Source organism: Cuculus canorus, chromosome 1 (assembly GCF_017976375.1).
Source record: "Cuculus canorus isolate bCucCan1 chromosome 1, bCucCan1.pri, whole genome shotgun sequence".
NCBI lineage: Eukaryota > Metazoa > Chordata > Aves > Cuculiformes > Cuculidae > Cuculus > Cuculus canorus.
The window spans coordinates 7,941,607-7,957,353 of record NC_071401.1 but is presented as its reverse complement, the minus strand read 5'-3'; the positions used below and the strand labels follow the sequence as shown (position 1 = coordinate 7,957,353).

Genomic DNA, 15,747 nt, shown 5'->3' with positions numbered 1-15,747 from the left:
ATGTTGTCTGGTAGAAGACGTTCATAGTCTGGAATGCTCTGCCCGGCTGGTAGCAAACATCTGAGTGACTGCTGTCTATTGAGGCGGGAAATAAGGAAGGGAATTCAGGGTAATGTTCAAGGTTTTAAATTCAAGGAATTCAAGGTTTGAGGGACAGAGAAGACGATGAACTGAACACACTGTGATTCAAGCCCGTGGGAAACCTGAAGCAGAACTGTGTTTACAGAGATTCCAGCGGTCAAGGAATAGGACGCAAGAATCTGTATTAAAAAAAGTTTTTCTTGTGTCTGCCAAAAATCGATAGGTTGATAAGGATACACAGCTTTGCTGCTGACACACAACTTCTAGTATTATACAGAGCTGAATATAAATCCTTAGAAGGACTTTATTACCTGAGAGTCAATGGAGACTCTCAAAATAACTTTTTTTATGAGTTTTCCCCTTCAAAATGTGGGTCATTAAGTTAAAACCTAGAAGGGATTTTCTTTTCAGTTTTTTAGCCTGGAGCACTTAAAGACAGTGAATACTGAAATTTTCAGTTTTGAAGGTGTGGGTTTCAGGACAGTTGTCTGTGAAAGCAAGGTTAGAGAAAATAAGGTTTTTCAGTCTTAGCAGTTCATACATATTAATTGGTTACTCCAACGTAATAGTACACATGCAGATTTTTAATGAAGTGGTATGTGGGTAACATTTACTTTGTAATGCAGTTCATTTACTTTGCTAATATGAATAGGAAACAGCGTTAAACAGAAAAGAAAAAATAAGGGCATGAAAAAACACGTGAACAAAAAAAATCTTTGCATTAACACATATTTATCATTTCAAATTGCGGTCAGGCTTACAACAATAGCATCACAGACAATTCATAGAAGAAGTGTTGGCACTTGAATGTATGCTGCTAAACATATTTTTTAATCATCATTAGTGTGGATTCTCTGGCCAGTAGCATGAACACAAAGGTTATCACTTCTGTTCAAGTTATTTTGCTTGGGATTTTAGGGGTTTTTATCCCTCCAAACTGAAATAGCATTTGTTAAAGAAATAAACATATTTTAAGTGTTTTAAAGGTGGTGAGCTGTTCACTGTATTTAGAGAAGTTTCCTACGAGAAAAATGAACAGACCTATCTCAAGTGTCTATCATATATTTAGAGTAGGTTAAGATGGTGAACTTCATTGCAAAGCATCAATTACGTTTGGAAACTTTCTGCTTATATCATAAAATTAATTCCTTTTTACCCTGAACAGTGTTTTTAGAAAGGAAAACAGGCATGCCACCACTAATACCAGAAAGTCCTTCACTTACTGACATACTGAGATGCAATTTTAAGACGTGATACTGCATACAAATAGTGATTTTTGTAATGCTGAACTTAAAGCTGTAATGATTTTGTTATTATCTGCCTTATTTTTGAGTAATCACTAGTAAAGAATCCTAGAACTCTCAGAAAAAATTGAAGCACCCCTGGCAATGACTGTTAATCTTCATAAATATTTGCTTACAAATGAATGGAGTTTGACAGTTGGTTGCTGTTTGTAATAATCTGGAAGGCTTAGCTCTCTCTGTAGGCTGTTCTGAAGGTTTGTTTTCTGCTCTCTTTTTACAGATAACAAGCAGAAAACGTGTGACCAGCCTCAACAATTTAGTTGTATACACGAAGAAGTATTGCTGAGGTTGATCCACAATATTCTGTTGCTTTCTTCCTATTCAGTGATAAATTCTTCCAAAGGGGCAAAAAGCAAGCAAAAAGAGAAAATGAGAAGCAGCTATGGGTCAGGAATAGGGGTCCTTGTTCAACCCCAGCCTTGGGTTTTTTTGCTCACTAGTCATTGTTATTGGAGAATACTTTGAAATATTCTGTTAGTTTTTAAGCGTAATTAAACTTATAAGAAAAGTAAACGTGATGTTGTGTACGCTGGATGAGTTAGTTGGGTTGTTGGTGCTAGATCATAAGTGCTGACATTAGAAAATACCGAAATATTTTAGCTATGCCCAGAGTGTCAAATGAATTCCTTTACGCAGTTGGGTGGAATTTATTACTGCGCAAAAATCTTAGGTGTGCCCTTGACAAGGTTGCAAAACATGCAATAAATTATGATTTATTATAGAACACTTTCCCTGATAAGAAAACAGATGAACTATAGTGCAAAAATATATGCTGTCATCCAACCGAGGTGATCTTGAACCCTGCTTGATAGACCTTAGTTCACTATTTCTGCTCATTTGTTTCCTGGTGCATCGATTTCTCTGTTACTCATTCTCTTTAAGGTAGGCCAAAAATTGTGAAATCTTGGCATTCCTATTGATTAAATCACACCTGCAAAGTTATTACTGTCAGGGTGATAATGAAGAAAAATATTTACAGTCTTGCCATCTAAAGAGAAGGAGCTGATAACAAATGCGGAGTTTCCTGAAAGGCTTATTTTGTTCCTCATATTGACAAAGCAAAGAACCCTCTAAAGGAAGAAAGGCACCCTCCAAAAAAACTTGCTGGCTTTTACATGCAGCTTTTCACAGTGGATTAGCTTTGTAAATATTTGCCTAATTCTATTACCTATTTGCCTAATTCTATTACCGTTAGTTATTTTATGGAAGGAAGCAGCCACCACTTTATAAACAGTAGCAAACAGTAAATGAGGAGTAGTAGTGTGGCACAGCATTTGCACCGGTGCATAGCACCTTACAGCAGGTTTTTGTACCAGTTAATGCAGTGGTGCTAAATTGCACTGTGGGATTTTCAGATCCATGGCTGTATGCTGTGTAATCTGTGTTAGAACAATGCTACCACAGGGATGTGTGGCAAACCATTGCAAACTAGCAGATTCTTCTGGGTATTTGTGGGATGTTGATGTAAACCATCATTTCTCATGCAGTAATACTTTAGCAAAAGAAGTGTTTTCTGTTACTTTTCCTATCGTGATGTAAAAACTTTTCAAATGTCTAGTAATATATCCAGTAAGAATAAACATGAATTTGTGGTGTTGCATCAGAAATTCTGGCATTATAAAGAAACAGGTTATAAAAAAGGTAAAGCTCGACTGACTTACACTGAATTGTTGTTGCAATGCAGGAGTATTTTTTAAAAGACCCTTCCAGCTTCGTGTAAAACTTAGTTTTACGTACAAACAGTTGTGCATAGTGCAGATTATATAGCCAAAATTGTGTTAGAGCTTCTCCATGGAAATCTGTCTGGTGTGCTGTTGTAGAGCACTTAAGAAAATCTTTATTAAATTTTATGGACTACAAATACAAGAATCTTTCAGAAAACTAAGATTTTGCAGTTCCTTAAATCTGGACTGTGTTTATTTTCCTGGAGATTGTTCTATTCCAGATATACCTTCCTCAATCAAGTAGTAGTCAAGCATTCAGGTTAGCTTGTCTGATAACAGTTGATACCTGGTAAATAAAGAACTTGATCCTGCTGTAAATACTCAGTCCAGATTTAATGTATCATAGCATCTTCAGGTCCCGAACCACTCTTCTACCTGTGGTAAACAGATTTTCCTCTGTTCTATAGCCTTAGTGTGCCAAACGCAGTAATTCCACAGTAGATTCCTACATGTCAGTGACTATTAAGGCATTTTAAATTTACTAGGAAGAGTTGTTTGACTTGGTAAAGTTTACTGTGAAAATGTGGTTGGCACATGGTTGTGGTATGTTTGCAGGTTTGATAAGAATTTATGGCTTCGTATTGCACCAGCACCTCAGCATGGTCTTTAATGTAAATGAATCTGAGGAAAACACACAGTGCAAGGCTGTGATTGGGTAGAAAATTAAGTTCTCCATTGTCCTTAACGGAGATAAATACTGGTGCAATCGATGGGGTTTGGAGAGCCCAGAGGGACCAGCCGGGTGATGGGTCCTTGCGAACGAGTTCAGTCAGTATTTTTGTTTCTGGATCTTTAATTTCTGCCTCTTGGGGGAGTTCAGATGCCTATACTTCAGTGTCTGATTTTTGACCTGGATTTGATATAAGTTAACTAATCAGACTGATAATGAGTCATGCGTGACTGTCCAATCTAGAACCTAGGATCCACAGTCAAAGACTAAGAATTAAGCTTGTGTAAATGGTGAAGCTCCATATTTGAAGTGAGGCTTGAAATGTTATACAGGGACCTATTGGCCACAGCTGGAAACTAAATTCAATCCTCTGAATTTCTGTTATGTTAACAAAGACGTCGTTTTCTTTCTGTCTCTGCATTTAGTGGTTTTTAGCACTGATGTGGTGTTGTTGCTCAAATACCCCAAAGAGTAGAAAACTCTGGGATATACAGGACAGAGGTGGCCCCTTGCCCCGGTGCAAGATGAAACATAAAGTGAAGCAACGGTGAAGAAGCAGCATGGTGGTTTAAGGTCGTTATATGCATCTGTTCTGAGTTTTAGAAAAATGAAACAAAATCAGCCATTTCTCGCCAAAGCTTGGTAGACATTGTTGTTTACTCATTTCTTAAAATGGGATTATGAGTGAGGGAAAGTAATGTGAAGGATCTGCACACATAAGAAAAGATAAGCTGAAAATTTCTGCTTCTGTAACCACACTACACTGTGAATTTTTCATTTTCAGCTATCCTTCATCACCCAAAGAACATAAGGAAATCCTATCACAACCCTAAGAAAGTCTTTAATGACATATTGTATATATTTGGCCCTTTACTTTCCCTTAAGTGTCCAAATACAACACAAAAGTTCATGTTTTGCATAAAATATTAGATCATTTTGCATGAATATTGTACCTCAGCTACTTGTTGGTAAAATATATAAGCTAAATATTTTTTTTTTTCCTCTTCTACTGAGCGATACTATGTTAACATCAATAACTTAGTTATGTAGGCTTATCTGATGGAACACCAATGATCACGGAATCAGTTTGTCTAAAAATCAATTTGTGTTTTAAAAGCAGTAGGAATATATAGATTTGTGTTTGAAAGCAGTAGAAAATACTGCAGGAAATTCCCTGTTATTCTTGATATTGTGTATTTCTGTCTGGGCATAGGCTTTATGGTGAAACCAAAATAAAGATTAATTGCATTTTCATAGCAATTGTGTGACAAGGTACTAAATAATAGTAATCGGGGATGGGATTCTTGAGGGAAAATGGGATCTTCCCCCTGCAGCAATCAAATCTGGTCTGTTGGCCAGGCTGCTTCTTTGGTGTGTTAACCACTGGCCACTGCACTGACTTATTTGTTTGCTCTTGTTTTTCAGAAAAGATTGTTAGGTTTCGGGGTCCAAGAGACAGATGCAGGAAGGGGCTGCAGTTAGAGCAGAGGTATCAGGGGAGAGCTGACTTCCAGCGCCACCAACTCTGTGTCTGCAGCAGCGAGGAGGCACAGACAGTCCGGTGGGGGAGTGGGAGGAAGAAACTAAGCTGTGATGTCCAGAGGAAAGGGAACCATGAAGCAAAATGACTTAAGAAGAAGATTTTATCGTGTCATTGCACAGAGGGGAAGGTGTCCTTTTTCTTCCCGTGTTCCATTTCCGTGTTACAAGATAGGAACGTAAAGCTGCCTGAACTTGAGCCAGCGGTGTGCCCAAGTGGTCAAGAAGGCCAACAGCATCCTGGCTTGTATTTAAATGGCATGGCCAGCAGGAGTGAGGAAGTGGACTGTGCCCCTGTATTTGGCACTGGTGAGGACACGCCTTGAATAATGGTGTATCCATTATTGGGCCCCTTACTGCAAGAAAGATATTGAGCTGCTGGAGTGTGTCCACATGAGGGCAGTGAGGCTGGTGAAGGGTCTGGAGGTGGTTTAGTCTGGAGAAGAGGAGGCTGAGAGGAGACCTTATTAAGACTTGATGGTCTAAAATGTTTTTTCCAACCTTAGTGATTCTATGATTCTGTGACAGTGCTGAAGGTATCTGGGATACATTCCTTGTAAGGCTGAACAGAAAAATACAGGTTTGATCCTTAAAATTATGCTGAGATTGTATTAATTACATTTGTATTTTTCTGATTGTCTGCATGAGGTAACAGCAAGGTTATAAGCAGCTCTTGGCTTTGTTTTGATTAATTCTTATTTTTCCCTTTGTGGCATTGCTGACTAGCTGGAGAATAATGCAAGAATCGGAGGTCTTATCTCGACTGACTGCAGTGCTTACTGATTAGGTAAAAACCTTGGAAAGATGTTATGTTTTGAAAATGTATTACTCCTGTTTAGCTTTCTGAAAAACAGTTGTTAATGAGAAGATACATTGCGACCTTCTCAATGAAATTAAAGCAATTTTTTTAAAATTCAGCACACAAATACTACCAATATTAAAACTGGTTAGGCTTCAGCAGAGTTTGTCAGCAAGAGGCAAGTGGTCTCAGCACACATCTTGAAGGATTTAGTTATTTAAAGTGTGAAAGTTATTGGTTACTTAATGACATGTGAATGGAAAACAGATTCCTTGAGACAAATGAAAATGTATTGTGCGCGTACAAATACTTGTAGTACAAGTAATGGAAGATCTGGTTTATTAATAACAAGAGTCTGTTTGTTGTATAAACATCGTCTGCCTTAGAATTTCAGAAATATTGCAACAATTTCTGCTTTAGTCAAGTACTGCAGTTCTGTGATACTTAAAATACTTAACAGTGAAGTCACTTTTTTTTTTTTAATACACATGGGCAATATCAAGAGTTTCCTACAATCATTCCTGGTCTTTTGAAACATTTTTCCTATTTGTAAAGATTTCTTTTAATTTTCGTAGAAACACCACACACTGTTTCAACTACATTATAACGTTCCCGGTCCACATGCCTTGGAAAATAGCTCTGGATTTTTTTCTACCGTAGATTCTTAATACTTTTTGTCAGTTTACCTCATATTATTGTTTTAATAAATTCAGTGGAAACTCAGTCAGTTCTGAACATCCTGCTTAACTGACAATTAAGTCTTAACAGATGTAGCGTGAAATCAGACGCAATGAATTTTTATCACTCTAAATGTATTTTAATTTCTTGCAACATATGTCCTTTAGCAGAGGCTGGAATTGGTTTGTTACCGAAGAAGTACAATCTGTTTTTAAAATTCCTTGGGTTGCATTCAGATATTTAGAACTGATGGGAATCTGGCCGGACCCTCAGTGGACGATAGCAGGTGCCAGGAGTGCAGGTCAGGCTCCTGCCAAAACCTAGTGTGCATTCTAACCTCACATTTTCAGTTGTTTGTAACTCTTTAGGTGCTGATTGTTCTGTGCTTTTCCTCAGGCCAATGCTGAATTTTTGTTGTATCAATCATATGATTTATTCTTTTCTGACTAATTTTGATATAGAGTGATTTTTCCCCTGCACGTTCTCATAATAAATGTTACATTATGGGGTTTTCTAAATATCTAAGGTAGAACCATGGAGTATAAATGACTTTCCTTCTAGGCAATAATAGGAGACAAGGTGTGCAGTCTGCTTTGGTAGTTGAGAGGAAGCTGCACTTACTTGCCAAATGTCTGGAGTCTCCAGGGAGACCTATGAGAAGTCCAAACTACTCCCCATTTTGAAAACACTGGCTTTGATTTCCTGAGGGAGAAATTTGCGTTATGCTCTCTTTTTTTAGCCCCCAGCCCACAGGCACCTGCAGTGGCTTAGGGCACAGATTGCAGTCAGTAGCCTTTCTCATATACTGTGAAACAAAAGCAAATACTAAGCTCAAAGGCCATTTTCCATGTGTAAAACACAGATTTCTCTTGTTAGAGCCACCTGCTTACGTGTCAATGCCCTCTCTTGGGTTACCAGCTTCGTTACTTCGTTACTGCACAGGAGAATAGTAATTGAATCAATCTTCCAACATTGTCCAGTCCATCAGACAACTCTGGTCCTCACAGCACCATCCATAATTCTGGTGAGAACGCAATCGTTCTGCTGGCTACATCTTCAGTTAAATATCTTTCCTCTCAGACCTGGAAAAACGTAAAGATTTTTCAGCCGTAGCTATTGTAAGATACCACATTTTCAAACAAATCCTGCCTCGGTTCTTATTAGGTAAAGGTCGTTCAGCATGGATCTTAGGTCCAAGTGCATTCTAATTCGACATTCTGGGTTTTCTTAGTTAGCTTACCAGTTCATAGAAAATGCCACTATCCTGTTACTTTGTTCACCCAAGAGCTGTGATCCTGTCTGGCTTAATAAATTAAAAAATGGGATCTTTTATATGGAATTTGAGCATAAAACATGGCCAAACCAGCTGCCGTTTGACTTTGTTCAGACTATTTCAGTTGTCTTTCAGAAGAGCTGATGTTTGAATTCTTCAGAATAACACAGCTCATTTTCCCAGATGATAGCCTTCTTTTCAAGCCTTGGATTCATTCTTTGCCCCAATATCTCTAGATTTTACTGGTACTACTGGGACAGTGGCGTCTTAACTGCTGTGTTGTTGTTGGCAAGTGCTCTAAAGTCATGTATCTCACCAGAAAAACTGCCAGTTCCAGAAACAGATGACTTTTGTCTTTTTTTTTTTTTCTCCTCTCCAAATGTTTTTTGTTTTTCCTGGGGAGAAGTGAGGTGTGTTTGTTATTAACCATTAACTGGATCCAAACAGTGACAGGTCAGATTTTTGTAATAGAAAATACTAAAACTAGTCATTTTCTTTCATGTGGATGAGCATCTGCTTTTCTATTGGTTCCTGTAGTTATTTACTGTGTCTGACACTGTGACATAGCATTTCTTTCTTCTCCCCAGATTTTTTTTGTGATGATGTCAGAGCTCACTTCTGTTTCACTGCCACTTTCTTAGGAGAAAATGTAAAGCCTAATGTTCAAAAATTTCATTTACTTCTCTGGCTTTGTTCGAATTAGCAAAAGAGACTGTTATTTAGCAGAGAAAAGCAACATTTTTTTGTGATGCTTAAGGTTATAAAGGCAGTCTCTGCTGTTGAAAAAGCAAGAGGGGCTTTTAGACCAGTATGGCCACTTTAAAAGTACAGTGGGTAGTAAGCCAATAGAATCATAGAATAATTTGGGTTGGAAGGGACCTTAAAGATCATCTAATTCCAACCCCCCTGCCATGGACAGGGGACACCTCCCACTGCCCAAGGCCCCATCCAACCTGGCCTTGAACACCTCCGGGGATGGGACAGCCACAGCTTCCCTAGGCAACCTGTGCCAGTGTCTCACCACTCTCGTGGTGAAGAAATTCTTCCTTATGTCTAGCCTAAATCTGCCCCTCACCAATTTATAACCCATTGCCCCTCGTCCTATCACCACAAGCCTTTGTGAACAGTCCCTCCCCAGCTTTCTTGTAGCCCCTTCAGATACTGGAAGGTCGCTATAAGATCTCAGAGCCTTCTCTTCTCCTGGCTGAACAAGCCCAACTCTCTCAGCCTGTCAGTCTATTGTTTGCTTTTCATGTACAATTTTTCAAGTGGGTGCAAAAAACCTACTTAAAATTTGATTCACATTCATAGAATCATAGAATCACTACGTTGGAAGGGACCCACTAGGTCATCGAGTCCAACCATTCCTAACACCCCCTGAACCATGCCCCTCAGCACCTCATCCAACTGTCCCTTAAACACCTCCAGGGAAGGTGACCTCAACCACCTCCCTGGGCATCCCCCTGGCAGTGCCTAATGACCCTTTCCGTGAAAATTTTTTTTCCTGATGTCAAGGCCTGAACCTCCCCTGGCGGAGCTTCAGGCCATTCCCGCTTGTCCTGTCCTCTGTCACTTGGGAGAAGAGGCCAGCTCCCTCCTCTCCACAACCTCCTTTCAGGTAGTTGTAGAGAGTAATAAGGTCTCCCCTCAGCTTCCTCTTCTCAAGGCTAAACAACCCTATCTCTCCCAGTTGCTCCTCGTAAGACTTGTTCTCCATCCCCCTCACCAGCTTCGTTGCTCTTCCTCTGGACACGCTCCAGAGCCTCAACATCCTTCTTGTGGTGAGAGGCCCAGAACTGAACACAGTATTCGAGGTGTGGTCTCACCAGTGCCGAGTACAGAGGGAGAATAACCTCCCTGGACCTGCTGGTGACCCCGTTTCTGATACAAGCCAAGATGCCATTGGCCTTCTTGGCCACCTGGACACACTGCTGGCTCATGTTTCAGACGGCTGTCAACCAACACCCCCAGGTCCTTCTCCTCCAGGCAGCTTTCTAGCCAGGCTTCTCTAGTCTGTAGCACTGCATAGGGTTGTTGTGCCCCAAGTGCAGGACCCGGCATTTGGCCTTGTTAAACCTCATGCCATTGGTCTCAGCCCATCAGTCCAGCCTGTTCAGATCCCTTTGCAGAGCCTCCCTACCCTCCAGCACATCCATGCTTCCACCCAGCTCAATGTCATCTGCATTTCCATTCAGTCGCTTTCCTCTGTGGCTAAAATAAATGCTCATTTCAGAAGCACAGTCCCTATTCTTTATGTCAGGTTGAGTACTGCTGTGAGGAGGGAAAAGGATATCTGCTTAGAGGCATTATTGTGAGAACAGAATCACAGAATGGTCAGGGTTGGAAGGGAATTCTGGAGATCATCCATTCCAACCCGCTGTTAAAGCAGGTTCACCTACTACAAGTTGCACAGGAATGCATCCAGGCGGGTTTTGAATATCTCCAGAGAAGGAGACTCCACAGCCTCCCTGGGCAGCCTGTTCCAGTGCTCCATCACCTTCACAGTAAAAAAGATTTTCCACATGTTCAGAAGACTTGTGTTTATTACCACAGCTCACCTAGATTAACATGTAGCATCTTGTAATGTATTTTTAAGGATTTGTATCCTGGATTAAGGTGACACTTAATGGCTCAGCAGTTGTTTTTAGCATTTCATGACTGTGTTTGAAATTTTTGATATATATTCTAAAAATCAGCTCCAATTTTAGCAGTTTAAAAACTTAAAATATAGACCTCTTATCAATCTTTCATATTCAGTTTTAAAATCATTTGTAACCACTGCTTATAGCGGAAGATGGTGACCTCAGTATCTCTTCTGTTGCTTGAAACTTCTTCTGATATCCAACCTGAAATTAATCTCTGTCTGTTTAAACCACTTGCTCTTGTACCAGCATCTCCCTTTACCTAAAACAGGGTTTTTTTTCCTTTTAAATCTCACCCATGATTCATTATAGATAATTATATTACCACTCAGTGCTGGTTTTTTAGGTTAAGCAACCTGAGTTTATTTTTTATCTCTTCTGTCTGGGTGAGGCTATACATTCCACATCTTCATGTAGGTAGCTTTATTCCATGCTTTTCTGAATTTGATTGCTCTTCGTAGAGCCAGCTTCTTTTTCCTGGCTCACAATACAGTCTGCTAGCAATCACTGTGGCCTAAAGGATGGAATAAGGATTGAAGTCATGAGCTTCTTAAATTGATTACTGTTGCTGAAACATCTGAATTGTCAACTGCAGCTTCAGTCAGGGAGAAAAATGGTACAAAGCAATGCTCACTAGAGCAAAACGCTTAAACTTGTTTTAGCCCGTGCTTCACTCATAGTCAGGACATGCAGAGCAGTTTCCAGCACCGCAGGTGCTCTGGTCCTTCTTTCTATCTCCATGTGTCTGCCAGGCTGAGGGTAGTACAGTAGGACAAATTATTTTCTGTTTAATAAACATTAAACGTAGTTTACAGAATTGTGCTTAAGACAGAAAAAGAGAGATCTGGCAGAGAGCATCCTTTTAGAAGGTTTATGTACTGTCAAAGGCCTGATGCCCCCCAGGTAACATACAATTTTGCGAAGGAACAGGAAATATTGTTCAGTTTAGTCCAAGATTGCTCTTAGAGGAACCAATTAGTTTTGTCAGGGGAGCCGAGTATGGCAGGAAGGAGACTATGCAAGGACAATTAGAGGCAGCGGGAAGGCATAGTATACAGAAGGCTGCTGCAAGTTATCAGGAATCATAGAATGGCTTCCTTTGGAAGGGACCTTAAAATTCTATGAGATATCAGTGGGAATTCTGATGTGGAGTGTATTTATGCATTTACATTTGCCTCCTACATTATCTTTACTGAATAAATAATTTCTGTTATATTTCTGTTTTGACAAAGCGAAGGCAATGTCTCCTCTGCTGCTGGATCAGAATTTTTTAGAAAATCTGAAGATAAAATTAAAGCCACAGTAAAGCCAAATGTCTTTCTGAGGTTTGCTTCATCAGATTACTGAATTCAGGGGAGAAAGGTTTTGTTCTGCAAAAAGGTGATTCTAGAAAGAATAACTTTGGTTTTTTTTGAATAGACTATTGATCTTCTTTGTCTAGATATTTTTTTTCTGCTAGATTCTTTTTCTTTAGCATGTGAGGAGTTTCAAAGTCAGAGGACCAAGAAGTGGCTTATTTTTGCTTCTCTCATTCACCCCTTATTGCGGAGGAGGTGTCCTATTTGGTGCAGAAGACTTTCTTTCAAGTACTAGGGAAGGCTGATGGACATCTAGTCAGTAATTTATTATTAAACATACTATTAGCAGCATTAATTTTTTTCTAAGTTGCAAATTAACCAAACCAATCTGGCCACTACGATAAGGCATGATGAGCATTTGATTTCAAGCTCTTCTGTGATTTCTCATTACCTTAGTTCTTTCCAGTATTTTAAGGGACTTCTCAGACTTTTAATGATCCTACTTCTCTTCCAATTACTACCTTATCTTCTGAATAAAGGCAGTGTTTCAAACTGGTTTTATGTAACTGTCTTCATTCTGTTATTCTGAGAAAATAATCAAAACTAGATGTCTCCATTAATCTCTTTGTGTAGCAAAAATAGGGTAAACCTTTCTTAGTTTAAAGTACAGGAGCATGCTGTTATCGCTTACATACCGTAGGAGCCCCTGCTGTAGGAAAACTTTCCAAACATCTGTTAATTGCTATGTGACAGATGTTAATGATGTATAAACAAGTCAGACTCAGCAGGGACTGTTACTGGTTTGTTCAGAGCTTCTGTATGTGCTAATAACAAAATGACTTCATCTTAGAAGCAGAAAGAAACTCCTGGCTAATTTAAACATAAAAACGAGAATGACGTGGACCATCAACTGAAGGAAAGCAAGTCTGCCATTGAAAGGAACTATGATTAAACATGAGAAGGAAGACAGACAGACAGAAAGAAAATAGAGATGCAATAATGCTTGAACCTGGAAAACTTTGGAAATAATTAAATAGGGCTATACAGGATCAGTAAATGCCCCAAGCAGTAGACAGTCCTCTATGGGAAAATTCCCAAACATGGTCATTAGAATGTCCTTGCCTTCTTATGATGGTAGTTGGAAAAAGTACTGTCATCATTGGGGTCATCAGCATTAAAATGGCCTTGTTAAAATTTACTCTTAAGGTTGCACTTCAGAGCCTTATAAAAGGAAAAGATTCCTTCTGGAAATTCTGACATTACAGGATCAGCTTATTTCAGCTCTGAATAGCAGTTCTCTGTGTCACTAGTCATCCTTATAATCTCCAGGAATCTAAAATATCTGAAGTTAAGTGCTATAGTACTGGACCTTGCCAAAGTCTCTTCCCCCAAATTAGCACTTTCATTCTTTTCTTTTTCTTATGCTGCTTAACTAATCACTAATAGGAAATGGAACAGCCCTGAGGAGAAGAACTTCGGGGTGTTGGTTGATGAGAAGCTCAACATGAGCCGGCAATGTGTGCTTGCAAGCCCAGAAAACCAACCATAGCCTGGGCTACATCAAGAGAAATGTGGCCAGCAGGTCGAGGGAGGTTGTTTCTCCATCTCCCTCTACTCCTCCTCTCATGAGATCTCACCTGGAATAACATGCTCAGTTCTGGAGTCCTCAGCACAGGAAGGACATGGATCTGTTAGAGCAAGGCCACAAAGATTAATCAGAGAGCTGGAGCACCTCTTATACAAAGACAGGCTGAGAGAGTTGGGGTCGCTCAGCCTAGAGAAGGCTCTAGGGAGACCTTATTGCAGCCTTCCAGTACCTGGAGGGAACTATTTGGGAGCTGTGGAGAGGCTCTTTGTCAGGGAATGCAGTGATATGATGATTTTTAAGATGAAAGAGGTGAATTTAGATTAGATGGAAGGGAGGTATTTTTCCTCTGAGGGTGGTAAGGCACTGGAACAAGGTGCCCAGGGAAGTGTGTGTCTGCCCCATCCCTGGAGGTGTTCAAGGTCAGGTTGCATGGGTTTGAGCAACCTGATGTAGTGGAAGGTGTTCTTGCTCATGCAGGGAGCTTGGAACTGGATGATCTTCAAGGTCCTTTCTGACCCAAAACGATTCTATGGTTCTATGAATTAGTTGCAATTACTACAATTCTGCTGATAAAGAAAGTGATGCACTAGGTTCTACTAAAATAGACATCTGGTAATTCAGTTCATCCTTTTAATGAAATTAATTGCAAAATTGATATGTTTCTTTGGTGAGTGTTCATTCACCCTTTTCTTTCAATGGATGATGTCAGGAGGGCTTGGGAGGATGAAGAGCAGATGGATAATATCATCAGTTGCAAAAATAAAAGTATCTTGAGTAAAACCACAATACTAGCAAGTAGATCCAAACTAATCTTGTGTACTTTCTTTTATTTAGGTTTGTCTTATGTTTTAGAAGTTCTACTTATCCATATTTCATATAGGTGGTAATTAATTTGCTAAAGCATTTCCAGATTGCTAGTACAGAGGGTGATTGCATACCTTTGGATCCTCTTAGATTGGTGTATTTGTTGTTTCTTCAAGAAAAGTCTGCTGCAAAGAAGATATGAATAGGAGCTAGAGCCCAGGTCACCCTATGCAGTAACTGCATACCACCTAGCGGGTATTCGCTTAATTCTTTCATTCCTAAGCAGAATATTGGTTATAATTTTGTGAATTAACTGTTCCATAAACTCAATAGCAATGCTCTCAGACACCTAGTCACTGTAAATTGCGTGTTCATGAAGGGGGCTTATCTTCTGGAAGATAAGCGTAATAGTGTTCTGATTTTTTTTTGGCATTTACTGTGATCTGGACAGCAATACAAAATGTCCCAGGCCTTGAGATTAAACACTGAGCTCTGATTAATGAAATTACCAACACAGAATCATTTGCTTTCTATAAAATGCCCAAATTCACCATAAAATCCAGTGCTTAGTGCTCTGATGTCTTGACAAATAAGGCAAAAATGCTATCTTTTCCTTCATGGTCACTGGTGAGAGTTGAAGCCAGGATAGAGTCTTCAACTGCGTAAGAGTGTGGTTGGCTTTGATATAAGCAAGGCGAAGAAGTCATAAAACCTCCATATGAAACCTACCAACTATTGCTTGTATTCGGGGTTACTGTAGGTTACAAAACCACCTAAACTGGTGTTTTCCTGTTGCAGAGTTGTTCAGGTAACTATTAAATTAGCGAGCTGTTATGTATTCATAGCCCTTCTAGAAACAAACGTCTACAGGCATATTCAAAACTCAACTGGACATGATCTTGGGCAACCTGCCCTGACTGAATCTGCTTTGAGTGTTGTCCAGTTGTCTCTGTGAGAAGATAGATTCCAATTACCACGATGATCTCCAGAGCTCCCTTACAACTTCAGCTGTTCTGTGACTGAGGCAACTTCCCTCAACCATGAGGGAACTGCACTTCCTGGGTCTTCTCGCAAACTTCTCTAAAACTCCCGAGACCCCCTTTCGTGATCACCAAAAAGGAGCTGTTTGTGCTATGTTCCCTAGAATTGTTACCACTGGGAAGGAAATAAGAAAAATAAAACGTTGGAAAGGATGTGTTCAGTCTGCAGAGGTTGGGAGGAGTAAAATTCTGGACAGTTGATGGAAGGACAATACACAAGGAAAATGAAGAAGACTCAACAATTACCATGATTATAATGCAGCAAAAGAAATTGATTATCCTGCTGATGAGATTTCCAGATTTAACA

The 15,747-nt window shown here is 39.7% G+C and overlaps 1 protein-coding gene across 1 annotated transcript in view; it reads left to right on the top strand.

Annotated features, from left to right (window-relative positions):
• The window catches only part of MICU2 (mitochondrial calcium uptake 2), a 174,242-nt gene that overhangs the window by 106,334 nt on the left and 52,161 nt on the right, over nt 1-15,747 (top strand). The window lies entirely within an intron of this gene.